Below are 20,320 nucleotides of genomic sequence, written 5' to 3'. Positions count from 1 at the left end.
TCTCCCTTCTCCTGTCAGCTAGGCTTGGAGGTCTTGAGGGAGGGTGAGGCAGATTTTAAATTATCCCAGAGAACCAAACCTACAGATGAGGACAGGCTGTGGCTGACAACATCATGCTAAGAACCTGAAGGAGACACAACTGAGACACTAGGAAGGTGACCCAACTGCCCCTTGTCACCAGGAAAAGGGCCTCCGGCCACCTCCAGGCAGCAATTTCAGCTTCCAAAAGCAACTGCCAACTTCCTGTTGGTAATGGCCTTCCTGAGTGCTACACGTACGTTCAGGTAACTTGTGCTGAGACCGCTGTCCTGTATTTCAAAGAATCCAAGCAGGACCAGGGGTGGGGGTGGAGAAGCAACAGCAATATTCCATGAATTCAGAAGAAACCCTCAGGAGACACTCAAGTGAGAGCTGGGGTTACAGGTGACAGCTGTGGTACCTGGGGTACCTGGCTCTTCACACAGTAGGCAGGTCCTCAGCACATTGCACTCAAGAGCAAAGGACAGGTGATTCCGATGGTCTAGTCCTTTCTAGACCCCTCAAACAGACCTTGGCACATCCCGGTGTCCTTTCTACTAAACAACCAAATACCCTGACAGTTATGCTGTACCTCAGTGAGATTCAAATCTTATTCCTAAAACACCATACTCTAGAAACGTCAACTAGGTAATGAGACCTGAAAATCCAGGCAGGAACAAGAAATAGCACCTTCCTTTCAAGGCAAAGCAAGAAAGAAAGTGGAAAGGTCCCAGGCAACTTGGATGCAAAATTACCACCTGGTAGAAGGGCCTGATTTAGACTGGATTCACAAGACAGTTCAGAACCAAAGAAACTAATGCTAATCAAGTTCTCTTGTCCACATATACACAACTGAGAAACACTGTACGGGTTTGTAAAAACTCCCAAGAAGAATCTGTGGGGACTTTTTCTCTCCCAAAGGTCTGGGGAAATTTAAAAAAGGTTAAAATTCCAAAGCCTCTCCTAATGCAGGTGGCCTTCAACCTCATGGTTCTTAGTCATGCCACAGAGAGGGTACCCAGCATGGCCAGAGTCGGTTCCCTCACCTGATTCTGCACCCCACTGATACACGGGGAGGGAAAGGAGAAGGGTTTCCGCTTTTACAATAATAGGCTCATGTCAGAACAGCAGCCTGTTTTCTGAAAGGAAATGCATTTTGAAGGTGAAAAACCACTGTTGATAGGTACCAGACACAGCAATGAGGTGAGGGGACTACTGCTGATTAACTCCATTGACTAGATGTGCAAACTGAGGCTCAGAGCAACCCAGTAAACAACCCAAGGTCACACAGCTAAGTAAAAGCCAGAGCTGGTATTTGAACCCCATTTTTCTGACTCAGGTTATTATGAGTCATATCCTTCAAAGGAGGACATGACTCCCCTTCCCATGTTTATTTTTGCTGGAGGACTTGAAAATGAGTGCTAAATCTCTGTGCTACCAGGCTTCCACTGCAGTCCCGATTTATTTTTTTCACGTGGGAAGGGAACGAAGAGCTTTACCCTGAGAAGTAATGAGACTGGACGACACACTCCATCAGCGCCATCCTGAGAAAGTGGAACATTTTCAGAGGCCTGAAGGGACCTGCCGCCCGAGTTCCCTTTCTACCCAGCAGTGGCCCTGGTCTCTGCCTTCATTTTTCAGGGACATTCTCTGCAGCAGAGCTCAGGTCATTGTGGGCCTTGTGAAGAAGGATATTCTGCTTTTGTAAGAAAAGGAGGCGCTTTCCCAGGCATGCTTTGTGTCCCGGGCGCTTTCGCTAATTGACAGAGTAGAGCTACAGAGCACATCTCCATTCAGTAGGAACCCTCTGCTTCTACATTTTCAAGTTTTACTTGCTTCTTTTTTTTTCCTTTTTAAAATTTTCTCCTATGAAGTAAGACAACAGTTAACAAACAGAAGTGCAGCCAAATTCTTCTTAACGAAAATGAAAATGTCAGGGGGACCTCTTTCCTCGTGCTAATCCCCTGTTTGACATGCAATGACATCATTCCACAGAAGGGGAGGGGGTTGATCGGAATGTCTGCTGTAATTATAGGCCTTGATATTCAGGGTAGGAGAGATGGCTGGGAGGTGCAGGCAAGCCCTTCCCACTGGGCCTTCCTTGGCAATACAATGGGACCCACTAATGCAGTGCTAGAGTCTTGCTGTGACAGAAATCAAAGGACTACATTGGTCAGAGATTCCTGCTTGATTTTTGGAGGCAAACTTATCTCCCTAAGTGACCATTTACGTAAAACTGCATTTTTTTTTTCATTCAACTAAATTAAACTGTGCTTTCAAGAAAGACAACACGCACGCGCACACACATGAAATTTTTGCTCATAAAAACTAAAGTTAAAAAAAGAAAACTGTAGTTCAGCAGGTTTTCCTGCAGCCACAATGAGAGTGAATGAGCTCTCATTCTTTCATGAGAGCTGGTGGCTGCAGGAAGGGAATTTCTTCAAGACCATAAAGGATGATTTAAATAAAGTTTTGAAGTGTGAAAGGTCCTGCTCAGATGAAGAGAAATGAGCATATTTGGCTCAATACTTCAAGTATAGAAAACTGATAATGGGGGCTGGAGTTGTGGCTTAGTGGTAAGAGCACTTGCCTAGCATGTGTGAGGCCCTGGGTTCGATTCTCAGCACCACATATAAATAAATAAAGGTCCATCAACATCTAAAAAAAATATTTTAAAAAAAAGAAAACTGATAATGCTTTAAAAGATACCACAAGCCCAGATTATTGTTGAATATACTGTAGATTTTATGGAGATTTTAAGCAGAGAATCAGTTTGAACATTCATGAGTCAAGATGAATCAGTTTTCCCGGCTGTGCTAACATTTCTTATTCATTTCCTTGAATGAATGGTTAAAAGCATTAATCATTAATGAAGACATTCTTTTTTAAAAAACAATTTTTATCTGGAAATCTAAAAAGCATATTTAATAAACTATAGCTTACAATTAAAAAAACCTGCACATTACTTAGAATAAGAATACTGGGCTGTGTACCACAGAACGAAAGAAACGTACAAGAAAATTGGTTTTGTTTTCTATAAATGATACGTGTAATAGACTCTTAAAATATGATTTGAAGTATGTCAAAGACACCAAAATGATACCACATTCTATAATCATGATAGATTTAAAAAAAAATTTATAGTTATAGATGGACAGCATGCCTTTATTTGTTTGGTTTTTTAATGCGGTGCTAAGGATTGGACTCAGTGCCTCACACATAGGGGCAAGTGCTCTGCCACTGAGTTACAGCCCCAGCCCAAGTATGACAGATTTTGCAAATGAAACTTATGTCATATAATGACTACTTCAAGTCAGATGGAATTGAATGATTGAGTTGGCAGGGCAGCACACCAGAAGAGCCTAATATGTCCTTATCCAAATTGATGAATTTTAAAAAATTCATGAAAATATACAAAACCAGAAAAACTGACCACAGTGATTCAAAATAAAGAGATGATCATAGGTAGCAGCAGGGCTGGGGGCAGAGGGTGCAGAGGGAAGAACTACACCAAAAGCTACAGAAACACACATTTTTTAAAAAATATTTTTTTAGTTGTCAATAGACCTTTAATATTTTATTCATTTATATGCAGTGCTGAGAATTGAACCCAGGGCCTCACACATGCTAGGCAAGTGCTCTACCACTGAGTCACAACCCCAGCCCAGAACACACATTTTTATATGCATGCTCCACCTCAGGATAAAAGTAAGTATATCAGTAACAGGTAACATGTATAGAGCACTTAATATATACCCCTCGCTGTTTCTACGCTTCACGTGTCCTGAATATTCCCAAATCCTCTATAAGATAGAACCACAGATGAGGAAACAGGCACAGAGAACTTAAGCATGAGGTGGGGCTTGTATTTGAACCTGGGCCCTCTAGCTCCTGAGCCTCCATCCTGAGCCATCTTGCTGGGCTTAGAGAAGGTAGAAGAGGTTGACCTCACTCCCTAACATCTACCCCTGGCTCTAAGATGTAACTGCAGGGGGAACGGTGGCCCCCTTCCCACTGCTCTCTGCGCCTCTTCACTCTCACCTTCAGAACCCAATGGAGCTGGGGGATGAAGGAAAATTCTGCCCTGCGTGACAACCTGAGCTGAATGGCTCTTCCTGGAGAAGCACCTGCAAGCAGAAGCAGCATTTGGAGGAGGCTGGGGAGGGCTCTGTCTTGGCAAGCCCTTCCCATTTGTTTCACATTTGTCCAAGGAAGGTTCTGTCCAACTCTGTCTACAAGGCAGAAGCTGTGACAGCGAAGATGGCCCATGTATTCCCAGGCCAGCGTCCCACCCCCGATGAATGCTTGCCCGTCTGTAGACACGGGGTCACAGATCTGGATCTGATGTCCAGTTTCTAGTTATAAGAGGGTAAAGATGCTGGCAGCCAAGTGGGACAGTGGAACTCACTAACTCCCTGCAGCCCTGTCTGTCCACAAATGATGGATCCAGACAGACATCTCACTACAAGAGGAGAAAACAAACAGAATTCAAAATGGGGCCATTGAAAAGATTCTGCAGCACAAGAAAAAAAAAAAAATGGAGTACTGGCTTGAGCGTTGGGAGAAAAACATATCTTAAAAAAAAAAAGACTTTCTACATAAAATTTTAGAAAATGATACTTGTGTCCACAAAAGTTGGCAGACATTGTCTCTATGAATCTATAGAGAACAATATAAATAGGGTGGATCGAAATACAGGCAGAGATGCAAATGGAAGCCACTAGGGAAATGGACAAAAGAATTCAAGGAAAGACAATATATATTCCAGAGCAGAATTTAAATCTGCATCTGAGACAATAATGGACAGAGCAAACCCTGCAGAACACCGGCTCAGTGATGCCCAGAGCAAATGGGAAATGTTCTCCTAGATAACAAAAGACTGGGAAAAAAAAGAACAAGGCATAGAATGAGATAGAAGAACAAGTTCCATTTTAAAAATTAATAATCAGAACTAGAGGAAGAGGAATAATGAAAAAGAGAATAAAAACCTTTGCTATCTGAAAAAAGTCCATAGTCTGAGTGAAGCAGTCAGTGGTTCCTCAAGAACCACTACCTTCTGTCTGTAGTTTTTCCTGTGTAAAGGGAGCAGTCAGTCTAGGCTCAGCATCTGCCAACAGTCAGGGGTGGAGGAACTTCTTAGCAAGTCTTACTATCCTTCCCAGGTGCCAGCATTTTCATTCTCCTAACTAGAACCTGTACAGCAGACCAGGAGCAAGTTCCCCTCCCACATCCCATGTCCATGGTCCTGCAGGAGTTCATCTAGGGTACGTGCTATTCAGAGCATTTCAGGAGAAATAATAATAATAATAATAATAATGAAAAATGCCTGTAGCTTGATATTTCCAATGTATTTTAATTTCAGATTGTCAGATTAGCAAGATTTGAGCAAGATTTGATGCTCCTGAAAAATGTTACTCTGCACCTGAGTTATTAACATCTTAAGTAAAAAGTTACATTTATGGAACAAGAAAAATCTGTTCCTAATTAGATTTGATGGTAAAGTTGGGTTTTCTTTTTTCCAGTAAGGGGTACTAGTTCCAAACAGATGCAAGCTATCTGTTTCAGTCATATTCTCCAGTTTATAAAAGATGTATTTCGGTGTGCAAAAGCTGGAATTTTAGACATTCCATCAATATAGCTAGAGTTATCAATCAACATGGGAAAAAGAAAAGGACTTATCAGAATGTAAATGACAAAGGAAAACTGATCAGAGTGTAATGCACAGAACTCTGTGGCCCAAAGACACAATGTATGTTGCAACCCAACCTGCAAGTTCTGATCCCCAGAAATTTTGGCCACTTCCTTCTCTATCATCAGAATTTTGGCATCCCAGCACTTGTAATTAAATGCCCCCCCAAACTTTTTTTTTTTTTTTTTTTTTTTGTGGTACTGGGAATTGAACCCAGGACCTCACACATGCTAGGAGTAGAGCTAGAGCAAGTCCTCTACACTGAGTTATATCCCCACTCCAAATCCCATGTTTTTAAAAGACCAATGATGATTCTTAGTTTTCTTTTACTCTGATACTTTCATTTCCCCCCACCCCCAGTGCTTGAACCCAGAGCCTTGTGCATGCCAGGCAAGCTCTCTACCTCTGAGCTGCATCCATCACCTTTACTTTCTTGAGCCACAGAAGAGTAGTGGAATCCTTATGAGAATGTTGATATTTATATAGAAATATTTTTAAATAATTCCTATTTCATTGTTCATATTTTCCAAGAAATGTGTTATTTTAACTCACATTGATCCATGTGAAGCTCAGGAATAATAGCTTTACCCCCAGAAGCTCTGCAACTAGTCCAAGTTGCTAACATCATTTTTAGAAAGAAACATAAATACAGGACCCAATGACTTAAACATAACATAAAAAGAATCTACAAATTTGAGTGCAAAAGTTCTCTCACTTTCCCCCTTACTAGATCTGATTCCTCTTTTATATAATAGCACCCTATCCCCTTCCCTCCTACTTTGTGGTTTGTGATGCATATTTGTGTGACTATGGGATTAATGTCTGTCTTCTCACCTTGACTCAGAACTCCACAGGAGACTGGGTAGGGCCCTTGTCTGATTTATTTATTTTACTTATTGTTATTAACCTCAACATTTCCCATAGTACCAGATCCCACTAGACAAATAACATATGTTGGTGGAATGAACAGATTGAGTATACATGTTTCCATATTCAATTCAGCCAGGCAAATTACTGTGTCCTAAAAATGCCAAAGGACTTTAAAGAAACAGCACATCTTAGCTCTACATATTAGCTATGTTTATCAATTTTGTATGTAAAACACTTTTTAAAAATATGTGAATGACTTCCACTTGGGTTAATATTACTATACCACAGAATGTTAAATATAAAAGGAAGCTTACAAATAATCAAGTTCAGAAGTGCTGAAGTTCATAAATGCTAACTAATTTGTCCACAATAGCTCAAATCTACTTAGCAGTTGAACCAGGATTAGAGCTCAAATTTTCTGCCCCTCCAACCTCACCTCCTAAGGGTTCTGTCCGTTGCTCTCAAGAGACTGGCTCTTTACCAGAGTTCTTTGCCAAGTCTCTGAAAGGAACTGATAGCTTATAAATAAACACTTTCCTGTACCTTAATGTTTAAAGGAAATCTATAACAAAGAAATTGCTTGCAATGTAAATAATGATTGCAAATTGTCAGATTTCTTATGCGGTTTATTTTTCAAATCTAAGAGCTAATTATAGTTTCTCAAGCCATGACACCTCATCAGTCATTGTCATTCCTACTAAGCCTGTGTTTCTGGCATTAACCTAAGGCTCTTTATCACGGATGTTACCCTGAGGCCTCCTTATTTCCCTGGTTAGAAGATAATTGCATTCCTGCTTTCTTATGAGTCAGTTACAACTGGGAGGGAAAAGCCATTTCTGAAAGTTAGAATCCAGAAAGATTTTTTACAAACTATTCCTATGGGTTGGGGTGGTGATTCAGTGGTAGAGCGCTTGCCTAGAATGTGTGAGGCCCTCCCTGGGTTCGATTCTCAGCACCACATATAAATAAATAAAATAAAAATCCACTGTCAACTAAAACAACAACAAAACTATCATTAATTTAAGTTCTTTGGTCTCTCTTTTCCTCATTCAAATTATATTTTTGTTTATTGGGGTTTTCTTTTCTTTTTTTTAATTGTAAGTTAACATTTCTCCTCCCTCTCTTCTTCTCTCCCTCCCTCTCCTTCTTTTCTTCCTTCCTTTCTTCCCCTTTTTGTAACTAGTTTCAATCTTACCAAGCATTGGAAATCCATTGCTGGCTAAAGGAGTCCAGCAATAGAAATTTCTATGTCATGATGGAATCATATTTCTAGATGACCCCTAGAGTGAGTTAATTTGCCAAATTATTTCGTTTATATTTATATTCTGGAATGTCATTCCAAAGGCTCCAAATAATCTGTTCTATGTATAAGACAAATAAAACAAAAATAAGCTAGAGTATAATAATAAATATAATACATAATGTAATGTTTCTTTTAAAAGCAAATACTGATCAGCTGACATGTTAGCTGTCTTAAAACAACCTCAAATCAACATTATTTGTAGAAAAGGCGGCTGTGATTGGAGAGTAGGGAGGACACACAGAGAAAATGCAGGAGGGAAACAGATGGTATTCGAGGGGGAAAAGTGCATGAGTGACATGGGCGAGGGAGCAACAGAAAAGCACAAGAGTAAGCTCGACATCTGAGGCTGCTGCTGGTGCAACATGCCATCTGTGGTTCAGGACACTCATTTTTACCAGTAAAAAGAGTATGGTCCAAAGCAATGATCAAAAGCTTAGTCAACCAATAATTCTGCACCACAGTGTTTATTATCAAGTATGATGTGCTGTACACAATTGGATGCACTGTTTCTATGTGCCTGACAGCACAATAGGCTTCTCTGCACAGCATGACCACAGACATGTGGGTCATGCATTGTGCTATGACGTTGGGATAGACATCACGTCACCAGCCTATAGGAACTTTTCACCTCCCTAATAAGAATCTGGAACCCCTGGGGTGTCACTGAAATATTATGTGGCACATATCTGTAATATAAAACAAAGCAAACAATGCACATGCTCATAATTAAATTTGGATGTAAACGACTACATAATTTAGCCCTATAACTGTCTATTTCTAGGATCCAAATATATTTTGGACAATCTTTAAGCATAAGTAATAAATCTTTAAAAATAATTTCACTTATTTCTTTTACCTCTTTGTTGGTCCTACCTCCCTTTGGGGTATTAAATCCAGGGGTGCTTTACCACTTGGCTACATCCCAAGTCCTTTTTGTTTTTTATTTTGTGACAGTGTCTTGCTACATTGGTACATTCTCACTAAATTGCTGAGATTGGCTTCAGACTCTCATCCTCCTGATTCAGCCTCCCAAGTTGCTGGGATTACAGGAATGTACCACGGCACCATGTCTTTGTTGGGTTTTGTGTTTATAAGCTTATTAGGAGTGAGAAGACAATTATCTAGTTAAAACATGTTTTCATAGGCAAGGAATATAGGAAGCAGGAAGAAAAAAATGATAGGGGCTTAGTAATGGGTGCACCTATTGTATATACACAAGGCCAGTGTAAATGTAGTTAACTTAGTACTTATTTCACAAACTTGGAGATTTTATGGAAGTTATCTACAACATTGCTATGGTCTCTTTCTCCATACTCCCCCTTTCTTTACAGCCGTTTTGGGTTATTTTGGAATATCTAGAACCAATGACTTTTTCAGCCCTATAACTTTCAGGGATAGTAGTTGTTCTATATTAAAATATGATGATAAAACATCTAGGTGGCTGTCTGTTGACTACCTCAACATGAATGGTTTTGCTCAGGAATAGGAATTCAGTAGTCATCAGCATACTCTCAGGCCTCAGGGTGATAACCACTGGAGTTCATGAGGACCCTGAGGCACAGGAAAAAGACCTTCCTCTGTAAGTACATGGATAAATGCACTAGATTACTCTGCATTCCAAGTAGGTAGCAAATGTTCTTTTTCCTCTTGAATGAGAACATCTCTCTTGGCCTATGTTCCAAATAAATTCCAATATTTCCATAAAGAGTACATTATCTCTTTTAAAAAATATCCTTTGGAAATATCATTATATTGGGGAGGGAGAAGGCATAATGGATTTCTAAATTCATATTTTCCATAAATCATTGGAATATATCTTGGCTTAATGCACAAATTGAGTTTAGGAATTATAAGTTATTTCTAAATAAATGTGAAGTGTTCACATAAAAGAAATGACTATATGACTGCAATCCAGAATTTTGTAAATTAATAATCCCACAAGGAATTAGGACAACTCTATTAACTAGAACCTTTGATTCACTAGGTCACCCTACTTTCCATCTATGGAATATTATCATTAATGGTATTAATGTATACAAATTCTCTTTCAAGTTTTAAAATACTGTTTCTCTGTGAATACATAAAGTCACATCCAATGTTTAATGAGTAATTTAAACAATTTTTGCAAAACATGATCAAATTAGAGATTGAAATCATTATCTTAAAGATATTAGATACCAACAGCCAATCATAAGATGCATTACCATAAAAATCACTTTTCCTTTTGGATCATCATGGCTTTCTGATAATGATTACCTGCATGCAAGTTGTACACCGTCAGTAATAATTTAACTTGAGCATGGCTTCCCAAGGGCATTCATATCCGCGTGTACTGACTTGTTAAATTATCTTGTGCTAATTAATGGTTCACATGACAAGATATGCATAGCTGATCATGCTTATTAAAATGCAGGCCACTCTCAATTATCTATAACAAACAATGTGCCTGGGACTTTTTAACACATTCTACCTACAGATAATTCCCAGAACTCATAAGATTCAAACCTTCAGCCTCCTTCCAAAGATCTGTGAGTAAGTAGCTAATCTGAGGCTCAAAGCAGCATCAAACAGCAACACGCAAGTTCTCATTATAATGGAAAAAAACAAAATGAAGCTATTTCCTCTTTGGCATTGCATAGATAAAATACCCATGAATTTGACTTTTGAAATTCTTTCCATGCAGGTGTTTGGCATAGTACAAACAGGATTAAGTTTCGTCTTGTTTGGTCTGCCTACAAGGTAAAGACAGATGGAAAAAGTCAAGAGCCAAGAGTCCCCAAACCAAGAAATCATAAGCCTGTGCACCTTCCTTTAAAATTGGTAATCCTAATAGATGGGACAGGCAGGTTTTCTAAACAAAGTATATAGTATTTTAAAACCTGGATCAAAAATCATCTTAAGCTAAATGGAGTAGGATAAGTTCCTGTCTACATTTCAGCAATGAGGCAATTTGGTAAGAATTCACGGAATCATGGAACACAAAACCTGGAAGGGACTCTGCGACATTTAGCCCATCTTTTCCCAACTGTGTTCCACAGAAACCTAGATCCATGGAAGAGAGTGGTGGTGGAGGTGACTGATAAAAATTTATGGTTCAGAGCTGGGGATATAGCTCAGTTGGTAGAGTGCTCACCTTGCATGCACAAGGATTGGGTTCAATCCCCAGCACCATTAGTAGTAGTAGTATTAGTATTATTTGTGGTTGAATAAAATTAAACAAATTTATGCACATATACTTTATGCCTCTACAAAAATGAGAGAGTAGGTCACTGATCCCAAGCTTATTTTGCCCTGGAATTCTTTTCCACTGACCATTTTATTTTAAGATTTTGCAGAACTAATGACTGGGAGAACAAAGTTTAAGGTGCCTTAATCTAGTATAATACCTTTATAGCAACTTTTTAGGGAGCCACATGAGTGACTCCAGTATGGCCCAGAGATGCTGCACTTGATGGTCAGGCTTCCAGACTCTCTGGAAGAGGGAGGGTCCTGGGAAACAGCTCACAACTGTCCCCACAGCTCCCTTCCCCTGACACAGGAACAGCTAAATTGGACGCCTTCCAAAGTGTCCATCCTAGCTGTGGAGCAGTGAACAGATTATTTTCATGTTTGTTTCCGTAAAACCTTGCACTTTCACAATCTCTCCCTAGATCTTTGGAGGCTGCCAACATACAATTTTCCAGCACTGAGAGACGAAGACAATATTGAAATTAAGCATATATGTCCAAGTTAGTGGTTTTGTTCTCAAATGCTTTCGGAGGAGGTGAATCCTTAAAGTATCAATTTGATTTTTTTCAACATTGAATTAAAAGGCTTAATTTTAAACCTAGCTTCAAATTAGGGAATAATGTAATGCAGTCTGGATTACAAATTTCCTGAGTCACAAAGAGAATTCAGTGCATTAGAATATGTTGTGCTAATGCCACAATTGAAATAGATAATATATTTCAGTGCATGTTTTTAATGCATACATATATATATATTTTAAATATCCTCAACACAGAGAACTCAGGATGACATCCGTGCAAAACTCTCATTTGGCACATGTCACATATTGACTTAGTTGCTTTATTTACACACTCAATTGTAAGCAACTCTCAGTCCAGGATTTACTTACAAGTCTTCTTATGACCTTGCAGAACTAGGACTGGGATTGTGCCTGGAGGCAGAATGTAAATATTTCATGTCAAATTGGCTGATGATAGGGCACATTTAAAAATGATATGCCATATAATATGAAAATATTATCTCCTTTCCAATGAACTAGAATATGATTGATAAGGTATTCTCTCTCATGCATGAGTGTACACACACATACACACTTCACTGAGGCACCTCATGGGACTTCACACTGACACTTTTTCTTTCTTTATGCTGGGGGTTGAACTCAGAAGTGCTTTATCACTAAGCTACATTCCCAGCACCATCTTTCTTTCTTTCTTTTTTTTTTTTTTTTTTTTAATTTTGAGACAGGGTCCTGATAAATTGCTGAGGCTGGCTTTGAACCCACAATCCTCTTGCCTTAGCCTCCCGAACTGCTGGGACTACAGGTGTGTGCCACTGTGTGCAGCTGATCACCTCTTCTTTATTGAAATGCACCACCCAAAACTCTTGTATTTGAGTTGAGAAATTGTTTGAAATTCTAGCAGGCATCTAGTGCAATTCAAAGGGCAGGAATCCCACAAAGTTGTTTTCATCGGACTCTCAAAAGTTGAAAAGGCAGAGGGACAACTGCTCAAAATGGCTAAGGAACTCTGCACTAAGAACCATTCACCTGGGCTGCAGAATGTACTCCATCTTTAATGTAATTGTTCTTCAAATATGACATTTCTGCTGACTGATGTTTCAGGAAGCAAAAAACAACATCTACCTGGAGCAGCGTCCCTGGGACTGGGATCCACAGAAATGAGGTGCTCACTCAGGGAAGCCGCAGTTCCTCCCGCACACCACTGATGTGTTGCTGAAAGGAATCTGGGAATTTAGATCAAATGCTCAACGGAGGATTATTATACTCGCAGCTCCACTGAAAGCTGGTTTTATTAAGAAAGAAAAGGCCAGTGTGAACAGCTTAACAGAAAAGTGCTGGTGTAGGGGACTTTCCTCTGTGACAACAAAGGTAGTCCTTAGGATGTATTTGATCTTAGCCCCTCAGGAACACAGGCAGCAACTGCTAGACTCGGCTGGATCTAAAACAGGGTGTGGTACAGCGGAGCTGTTGAGCCCTCATGTTTAATAACATACTTTTATTCTCAGATCCCATAGACTCTCTTGCTGCATTTTCTATGAACATTCATTTCCCCAGTCCTAACTACAGGCAATCCTTTATTGGAGGTTGGAAGAGCTGATTTGAATAACATTACTTTTGTCTTGGACTTCTGCTAATTTCCCCAGCCCCCGTGGTCCATTTTCAAGCACGTTTCCTCAGGACCACTTCTTACTTTCTCCCAGCCTCTAGGATCAAGGACATCTGACTTCACATGCAACAGGACTTACTGCAGCCGCAGAAACAAAAGAGGTAAGCCCTGGAGTATGATGTTTGGGGACATTGGATCGTTGCCTCGGTAGCGCGTTTAATTAGTCCTGGGTAGAGTAGGGGCGGGGGTACGCTGGTACCTGGGTAACCTTTGTCACTGTGACTACATCCACGGATGAACAATCAAAATGCACCACTCATTATGATTTCCATTCTCGCCCTTTGTCTTCTTTAGGGATTTGAGTAGGCCTGTCTCTCTTTCTCTTATACACACCTACAGAGTTTGTAAATTAAGGAGATACTTTCTTGGTTAAACAGGACAGTATTTTTTTAAAGCTGTGAGTGACTTTTCCCAACTATATTATGAACAGTGGCATACCTCCCTTATTCTTCCATCTGTCCCTTGTCAGTTTCTTGCCTATCAGTGAGTGCTCAACAGTATTAGGTAATCTATCAGTTTTTGCTCTGTTCCTCATCTTCTGCTATGATTTATGGCATGCTACCACAAATGCTGAAAATGTCCCAGAAAGAAGATGCAAACAGAGGCAACAAACAGAAAGGGCCTGTGACCACCCAATGGCTTGCTGTCACCGCGTGCTTTAAAAACATGGTGCTTTGGTCTCTGGCAATGAAGACAAAAGCGCTGACATTCCACGTGGGACACCGTCCTTGCTCGGCAGTGTCAGCAGCTGCTCTGGAAGGCACTTCGCTGGATTTAATGGAGGGGTTATTGACATTCCCTAAAATGGCTTCTGAGCCCAGGCAGCCAATTTCCTGCTCCCTTCCTGCCCATGCCTGCCTGTGTCTAGTGGTTCCACAGTGCCCATTAGGAACCGCTTGAGAGCCATTATAGTCGGCAGACTAAAACAGCCTTTCTACTCTGGGAAAAAAAAAAAAAAGTGAGATGAATGGGTATTTCTAGGGTGGTCTGAATAAGCCATCATTAACTACCCTGAGGAATGTAGGTGCCTGAACATAGTAATGAAGCACTGTTTTATTCCTTTTTTGGTGGCCACACCTGGAAAAAAAAAAAAAGCATCACATATGTGTGAGGATGTGGATCTAAAGAAATCCCTCAAATTTCAAAGCTGAGCAAATGTAAACCTCTCAGGAATTACGCCTTGTGCCGTGGACACTACAAAACCCGGGCTCTACTCCTTAGAAGGTCTGATTCTTTGACGATTTCAAAGGGAGCAAGTAGTTGCCTGCAAAGTCTGAATGGGAGCAGTGGGGCGAGAGCAGGGAGTGGAGGGGCTGCAGATCACTCTGCCCTCCCTGCAGCGGGGCCAGGAAGGCTTAGGGCAGGGGGTAATAGGGGGAAAGACTAGGGATTTGCATTTAATGAGTCTCCTTCCTAGGCAGGCAGCATTGACCTAAATGGATATTAAATAGAGGTCTGGTTAATTCAACAAAATTAAGGCTCTCTGTTTGCTCCTTTCCTCTAAAACCATGATTCCGCCCATCATTTCTTTTGCTTTTTTAAAATTATTTTTTAGTTGTCAATAATACCTTTATTTGATTTATTTATATGCGGTGCTGAGAAATGAACCCCAGTGCCTCGCACATGCTAGGCAGGCACTCTACCTCTGAGCCACCACCCCAGCTCCTCCTATCATTTCATATGACAGTGCAGTGACGAAAAATGAGTGAGGCCTGTGGACTTGGGGGCAGGTACCTAGCCCTGAGATGTGCACCTGTGACAGAGAAAATGTGAGGATAAAGGATCTGCTTTCCCTTCAAAATTGCAGGTTCCCTGAGCATAAAGTCAGCCAATGGAATGCAACTGGAACATACATCCGTGTGCTTTATTGCTTAAAGGTTGGAAGCAGGGTTGAAAAAGGCATCTATCACTCCCTGTCACAGAGCAGCTCACGTATTCTAGACACATACAATTGAGCCATAATTCTACACGATGACAGACTAACTATACAAGTCCAGACAGAGGAAGATGACTAAAAATATTCTAAGACCCTTTTCTAAGAGCAGTTTAGCATTTTCTTATCATTCTACTGGCAAATATTAGCTATAAAACCTTTCCTCGTTAATGTCAAAGGGAGGAGAGGATCCGCACGACTGAAATTCAAAGGGCTGATTTTAATTCTCCATCAAAAAACCAATCTCCAGGCAGGATATTTTTAGCAGTCACTCAGCACCAATCTAAAGATGCTCAGCTGTGGTTTGTTTATTTTCCGTGGAAAAGGCATGCGTTCTTAAACAAAACCTCCCCTATCCACATTACAAAATCAGCCACATCATAGGAAGGGTTTTGTGAATGTGATCTAGGAGTTATAAAACTAGTGGAAATATGCCAAATTCTAACTATTTATCCAGCTAAGAAAACACACTACAAGAAACCTCAGTTTCTTCTAACTGGCAAAATTTACAGTCACTTGTTGATTGGAGAGAGTAGAAGAGAAAGCTGAGTAGTTGAGTGGAGTACAAGAAGTTACCACAGTGAGAAAGCAGGCTGGGACTCTCCTGGCATCTCAGTATCCTTACCTGCACAAGGACAGGACCATTTTGCAAATGGTCTACAGCCCTGCTCTGCTCCTGGTGACCCAGCACTCCAAAGCGACACCTCCTTTTTAAACTCTTATGCCCAAAGGATCTCACTAAACTCAGTCACTGAATGTTGCTGCCATCTTCACAGACCAGCAGCTTCATACACTTTGATAATTCCAGAGGTAACAATTTCTCAGGGAAACATCTTTAATACAAAGTAAAAATTATTACCATTATTACCAGCCAAATAGCTAAATCCGGTATTTCCCATAGATAGTAATAATCACCATCTTTAATACAAATTAAACATCATTACCATTATTACCAGCCAAATATCTAAAGCCAGTATTTCCCATAGACAATAATAATCACCATCTTTAATACAAATTAAACATTGTTACCATTATTACCAGCCAAATATCTAGATCCAATATTTCCCATAGAAAATAATAATCACCAAAACCCCAAGCCAAGTAGATTTTTACAAGGGAGATAAAACAAATATTAGTGTAGATTTACTGTTTGTCATGTGATAAAGCCTGTTTTAAGATTTATACACATACATCTGAATCCTCATGCAAACCCTAGGAGGTAGGAATGATCATTTCCATTTACAGATAAGAAAACCAAGGCAGAGGATGTTGAAGTCACTGTCCAAGACAATTCAGAAAATCAGTGGAAGAGCTAGGATCCAACATGGGAGTTTGGCTCCAGAATCTGTATTCTTTTTTTTTTTTTTTAATAGTTTTATTTATTTATTTATTTACTGATGGACCTTTATTTTATTCACTTATTTTCATATGCAGTGCTGAGAATGGAACCCAGTGCCTCACACATGTGAGGTAAGCTCTTTACCACTGAGCCACAACCCGAACCCAGAGAATCTATATTCTTAATTGTTACATTATGTTGCTGGTCAGCAACTGCGTTATCAAAATTTCAAAACCATTTTAATAAGCAGACAACAGTGGCAAAAGGAGGGGGAAAAAGAAAAACGAAACATTTTCCGTCTGGTGTCCCTTGTCCTGGGAAAGTTTTTCACTTGTTCTACCACAGATAGTCATGGGGCATTTCCTATAGCCCCAGGAGAGATCCTCCCCCAATACTGCATGAAGTTACATCTAATGTTAAATTTGAGAAAGAAGCAATAGGAATGGAAAATGAATGACATTCTATACTGTAAGGCAAACTTATGCTTCCCATGGTCTTACTTTTGTAGTAAGACTTATAAAAATGATTTGCATCCAGCAGGGTTAAGGGACAAAATTTCTAGGATATAATACATCAGAAAAAAAAACAAAAAACCTTTGTGATGGTATTTGAATTCATAAGTATAAGGAAATGTAAGTTTTGTTCTATTTTGAAAAATCTCAACTGCTGACCTGTCACTTGAGTGAAAGACTGGAGAACTCTTGAAAGAACCTCATCTCTTCTCTCAAGGTGACTGTGCTTGCCTGCATCAGCTCCCTCCCATGTGGCGTGGCCAGGAAGCCTAGCATCAGGGCAGCTCCGCAGGAAGGGCTCTGGGGACATGGCAGGCATGGCAGGTGTGGCTAAGTCACTGTAGGCAAGTCAATGCTGTAGCATACTCAAGACACTAAGATGAACCTGATGATTGACCACTCCAAGAGATGTAGTCGCCAGAGTTGGACAGGGCTGAACGATCAATCCCAGGACTAAGGTTCTGGGGGATGGGGACCCTCCACTCCCCATTCATATGATGCCACTCCCACCTTGTGTGGGGAAAGCACTTATATTCCAGGTTCCTGCCCAAAGGATATTTATCTAAGATGAATAAACTGATTAGAGTGGTCTTGAACGAGAGCAAATCCTGAAGAAAGAGCCTTAATGAAGGTCAAAACCATAGAACAAGGAATAAACTGGTAGAAAGGAATGAACCTAGCTGTGCCATTTGCAGGGTCTGTTAGCTGTACTTGGAGTTGTAACAACAACCTGAGCCCTAATCAACCATGCCAGGGGATGAGTATTTTACTGTAACTCTGCTAAACAGGGTGGGGTGGAGGGGGCAGCACCTCTCAAAGCCAGGGAAGGAAGGAGAGAAGAAAGAAGAAAAAGGGGGAAACCAAGATAAAACAAAAAACCCTGTGAAGCCTGAACTTGACACAGGATGCTAGATTTGATGTTGAGCTGCCTGTGGTTGTTAATATCTCCTCTCGTGACATAAATGTCATAAAAGTAATGAATACGTTTGCTTTGTCTGTTGCGTGTCCTCACCCACCTCACTCTCCATAGTGCCTGGCACCATGTAGGTGCCATTTCAGTATTTATTTTTATATATTTTAGTTGTCAATGGATCTTTTTATTTTTATTTTTTATTTATATGGGATCGAACTCAGGACCTCACACATTACTCCAGCCCCCATTTCAGTATTTTAAAACCAAGTAAATGAGTGGCTTTATTCTTTTTTTTTTTTTTAAAGAGAGAGTGAGAGAGAGAGAGAGAGAATTTTCATATTTATTTTTCTTTTAGTTATCGACGGATACAACATCTTTGTTTTGTATGTGGTGCTGAGGATCGAACCCAGGCCGCACGCATGCCAGGCGAGCGCGCTACCGTTTGAGCCACATCCCCAGCCCGGGCTTTATTCTTTTTTAATCATTCTTTTTGTTCCTTGTCTCAAAAGTTAACTTTGATTCTTAAAACTCTAAATGCAGAGATTCAGATAACTCCACTTTCAGGGATCTGCAGGATATAAGTTTGCTTTTAGAATTTCAAGTGAAAAAGGAAGAGAACACTAGGCTTGGAGTCACTAAGAAATACACCTCAAATTTCTCCAGTTTGTTCAGGAAAAGCTATAGGTTTCCATGGTCCAATCCAAGGAAAATCCTTTAATCCTGTGTACCTCAATTTTGTGTTCTTGTTTTCTGGTGTCTCCTCTTTCTAAAATACACCTGAAACTGAATATGACATGTATGTTTATCATCTACAGACTAAACATCCAAGGATTTGGGAGCATTTTGGATTCTGAATTTTTGGATTAGGGATGCTCAACTGGTAAAAATGTGGGCAAATGTTCCAAAAATCTCCAAGTTCCAAAATCTGAGACCTTCAGTTCCATGCATTTTGAATAAGGAATAATCAACATATGAAACAGTCTTAATAAGAAAACTTCATGTTTCCCACATATGGGCATCACTATAATAGCTCCATTAGAGGTTTAAGTTCCCAGAGGAGGCTGGGGCCTACATATGCTTGAGATGGAAAATCATTACACCAGTCCTTTCTGCAGTTGGTAAGAATGGTAAGGATGCTGTGCATGTAAAGGCCAGTTTCTAAACAGAGCATCAAGCATACCACTTGATAGAACTGGGTAGGTGACCAGCTCTTATACAGGTGATAGAGGAGAGGAGAAAAGAAAAGCATACAAGGCTGAAGTAAAATTTGGAGGGACTTGATCTTTTTAGTCCACAAGAGAAATATTAGCTAAGTCTTTGGTCTAAAAATGGTTAAATTTTCAGAAATTCTTACAAATTTTCATTTTGTAATACACAGTTGTCTTTCTTACAAGGTCAACCCAAATGTGAATAAACACAACAAGATGTTTACAAAATATGATGTTTTCAAAAAAGAAAACAAGTCCCACAGTCATAGCAAGAAAAACTTACAGAAAAAGGATAAAAACTTGGCTTTTATATGTTGAAATAAACATACTTGTTAGTAAAGGGTACTTCTCTTAGTTTTTGTGAGATGGTTTGAAAAGTTATGGAGATTTTGCAAGACATGAAAATAACAAGAGAGACAATCTAATACTGTACCTGTCCTTCAGTAAATCATATCCTGCCTGATAAGTTTCTGGATCATTCCTTTCCTCAACCCAATGCAATATTACTTAAGAACTGATTTTTAATAGGGCTTGGAAGCAAGTTTAACTTTCAATGAAAAAAAAATTCCCCCTAAGTTTCTCTTGAATGCTACAATTCATTTGGATAACTAAAATGTATGGGATTTCATCCTAATATCAAACTTTAAAAAAAAAAACAACAGGACAATCCCATGGGCATAATACTATAGCCAAGTATGACTCATGAAGGCACTGACATTCCATAAAAGTCATTTCAAATTTCATATACATATTATAAAAGAGGATGATCTAATCATCCCCCAAAGACATATAACCTCATTTCTGATGTTATAGCAATGCCAATAAAATAAGTAATCATAGAGCCAAAGCGTGTAGACAGAAAAGTGTTTTCTTTACTCTTATTTTACATAAAATTCAATGAAGTCAATAAATCAAGCACAACATAGTTTCAATAGCAAAGTTTTTGGAAAACACAACCTGGGTTTGAAGTTCTTATGGGCCAGAAATCGTTTCATAATCCCCAAATGTGACAAACTGGAAAAAATAAGGGTCACAACTCACAAGAGGAAGAAGAGATGTGAATTCAGCATGAATCTATCACCAGCACCAGAGACATGCAACAGAGCACATCCCCGGAGGCA

General features: G+C 39.8%; 1 protein-coding gene across 1 annotated transcript in view; it reads right to left on the bottom strand.

The window, feature by feature from the left end:
* The window catches only part of Map1b (microtubule associated protein 1B), a 101,034-nt gene that overhangs the window by 71,239 nt on the left and 9,475 nt on the right, over positions 1-20,320 (bottom strand). The gene's annotated exons all lie outside the window — the stretch shown is intronic.

This window comes from Callospermophilus lateralis, chromosome 5, assembly GCF_048772815.1.
Source record: "Callospermophilus lateralis isolate mCalLat2 chromosome 5, mCalLat2.hap1, whole genome shotgun sequence".
NCBI classification, from domain to species: domain Eukaryota; kingdom Metazoa; phylum Chordata; class Mammalia; order Rodentia; family Sciuridae; genus Callospermophilus; species Callospermophilus lateralis.
This window is presented reverse-complemented; position numbering and strand designations above follow the sequence as displayed.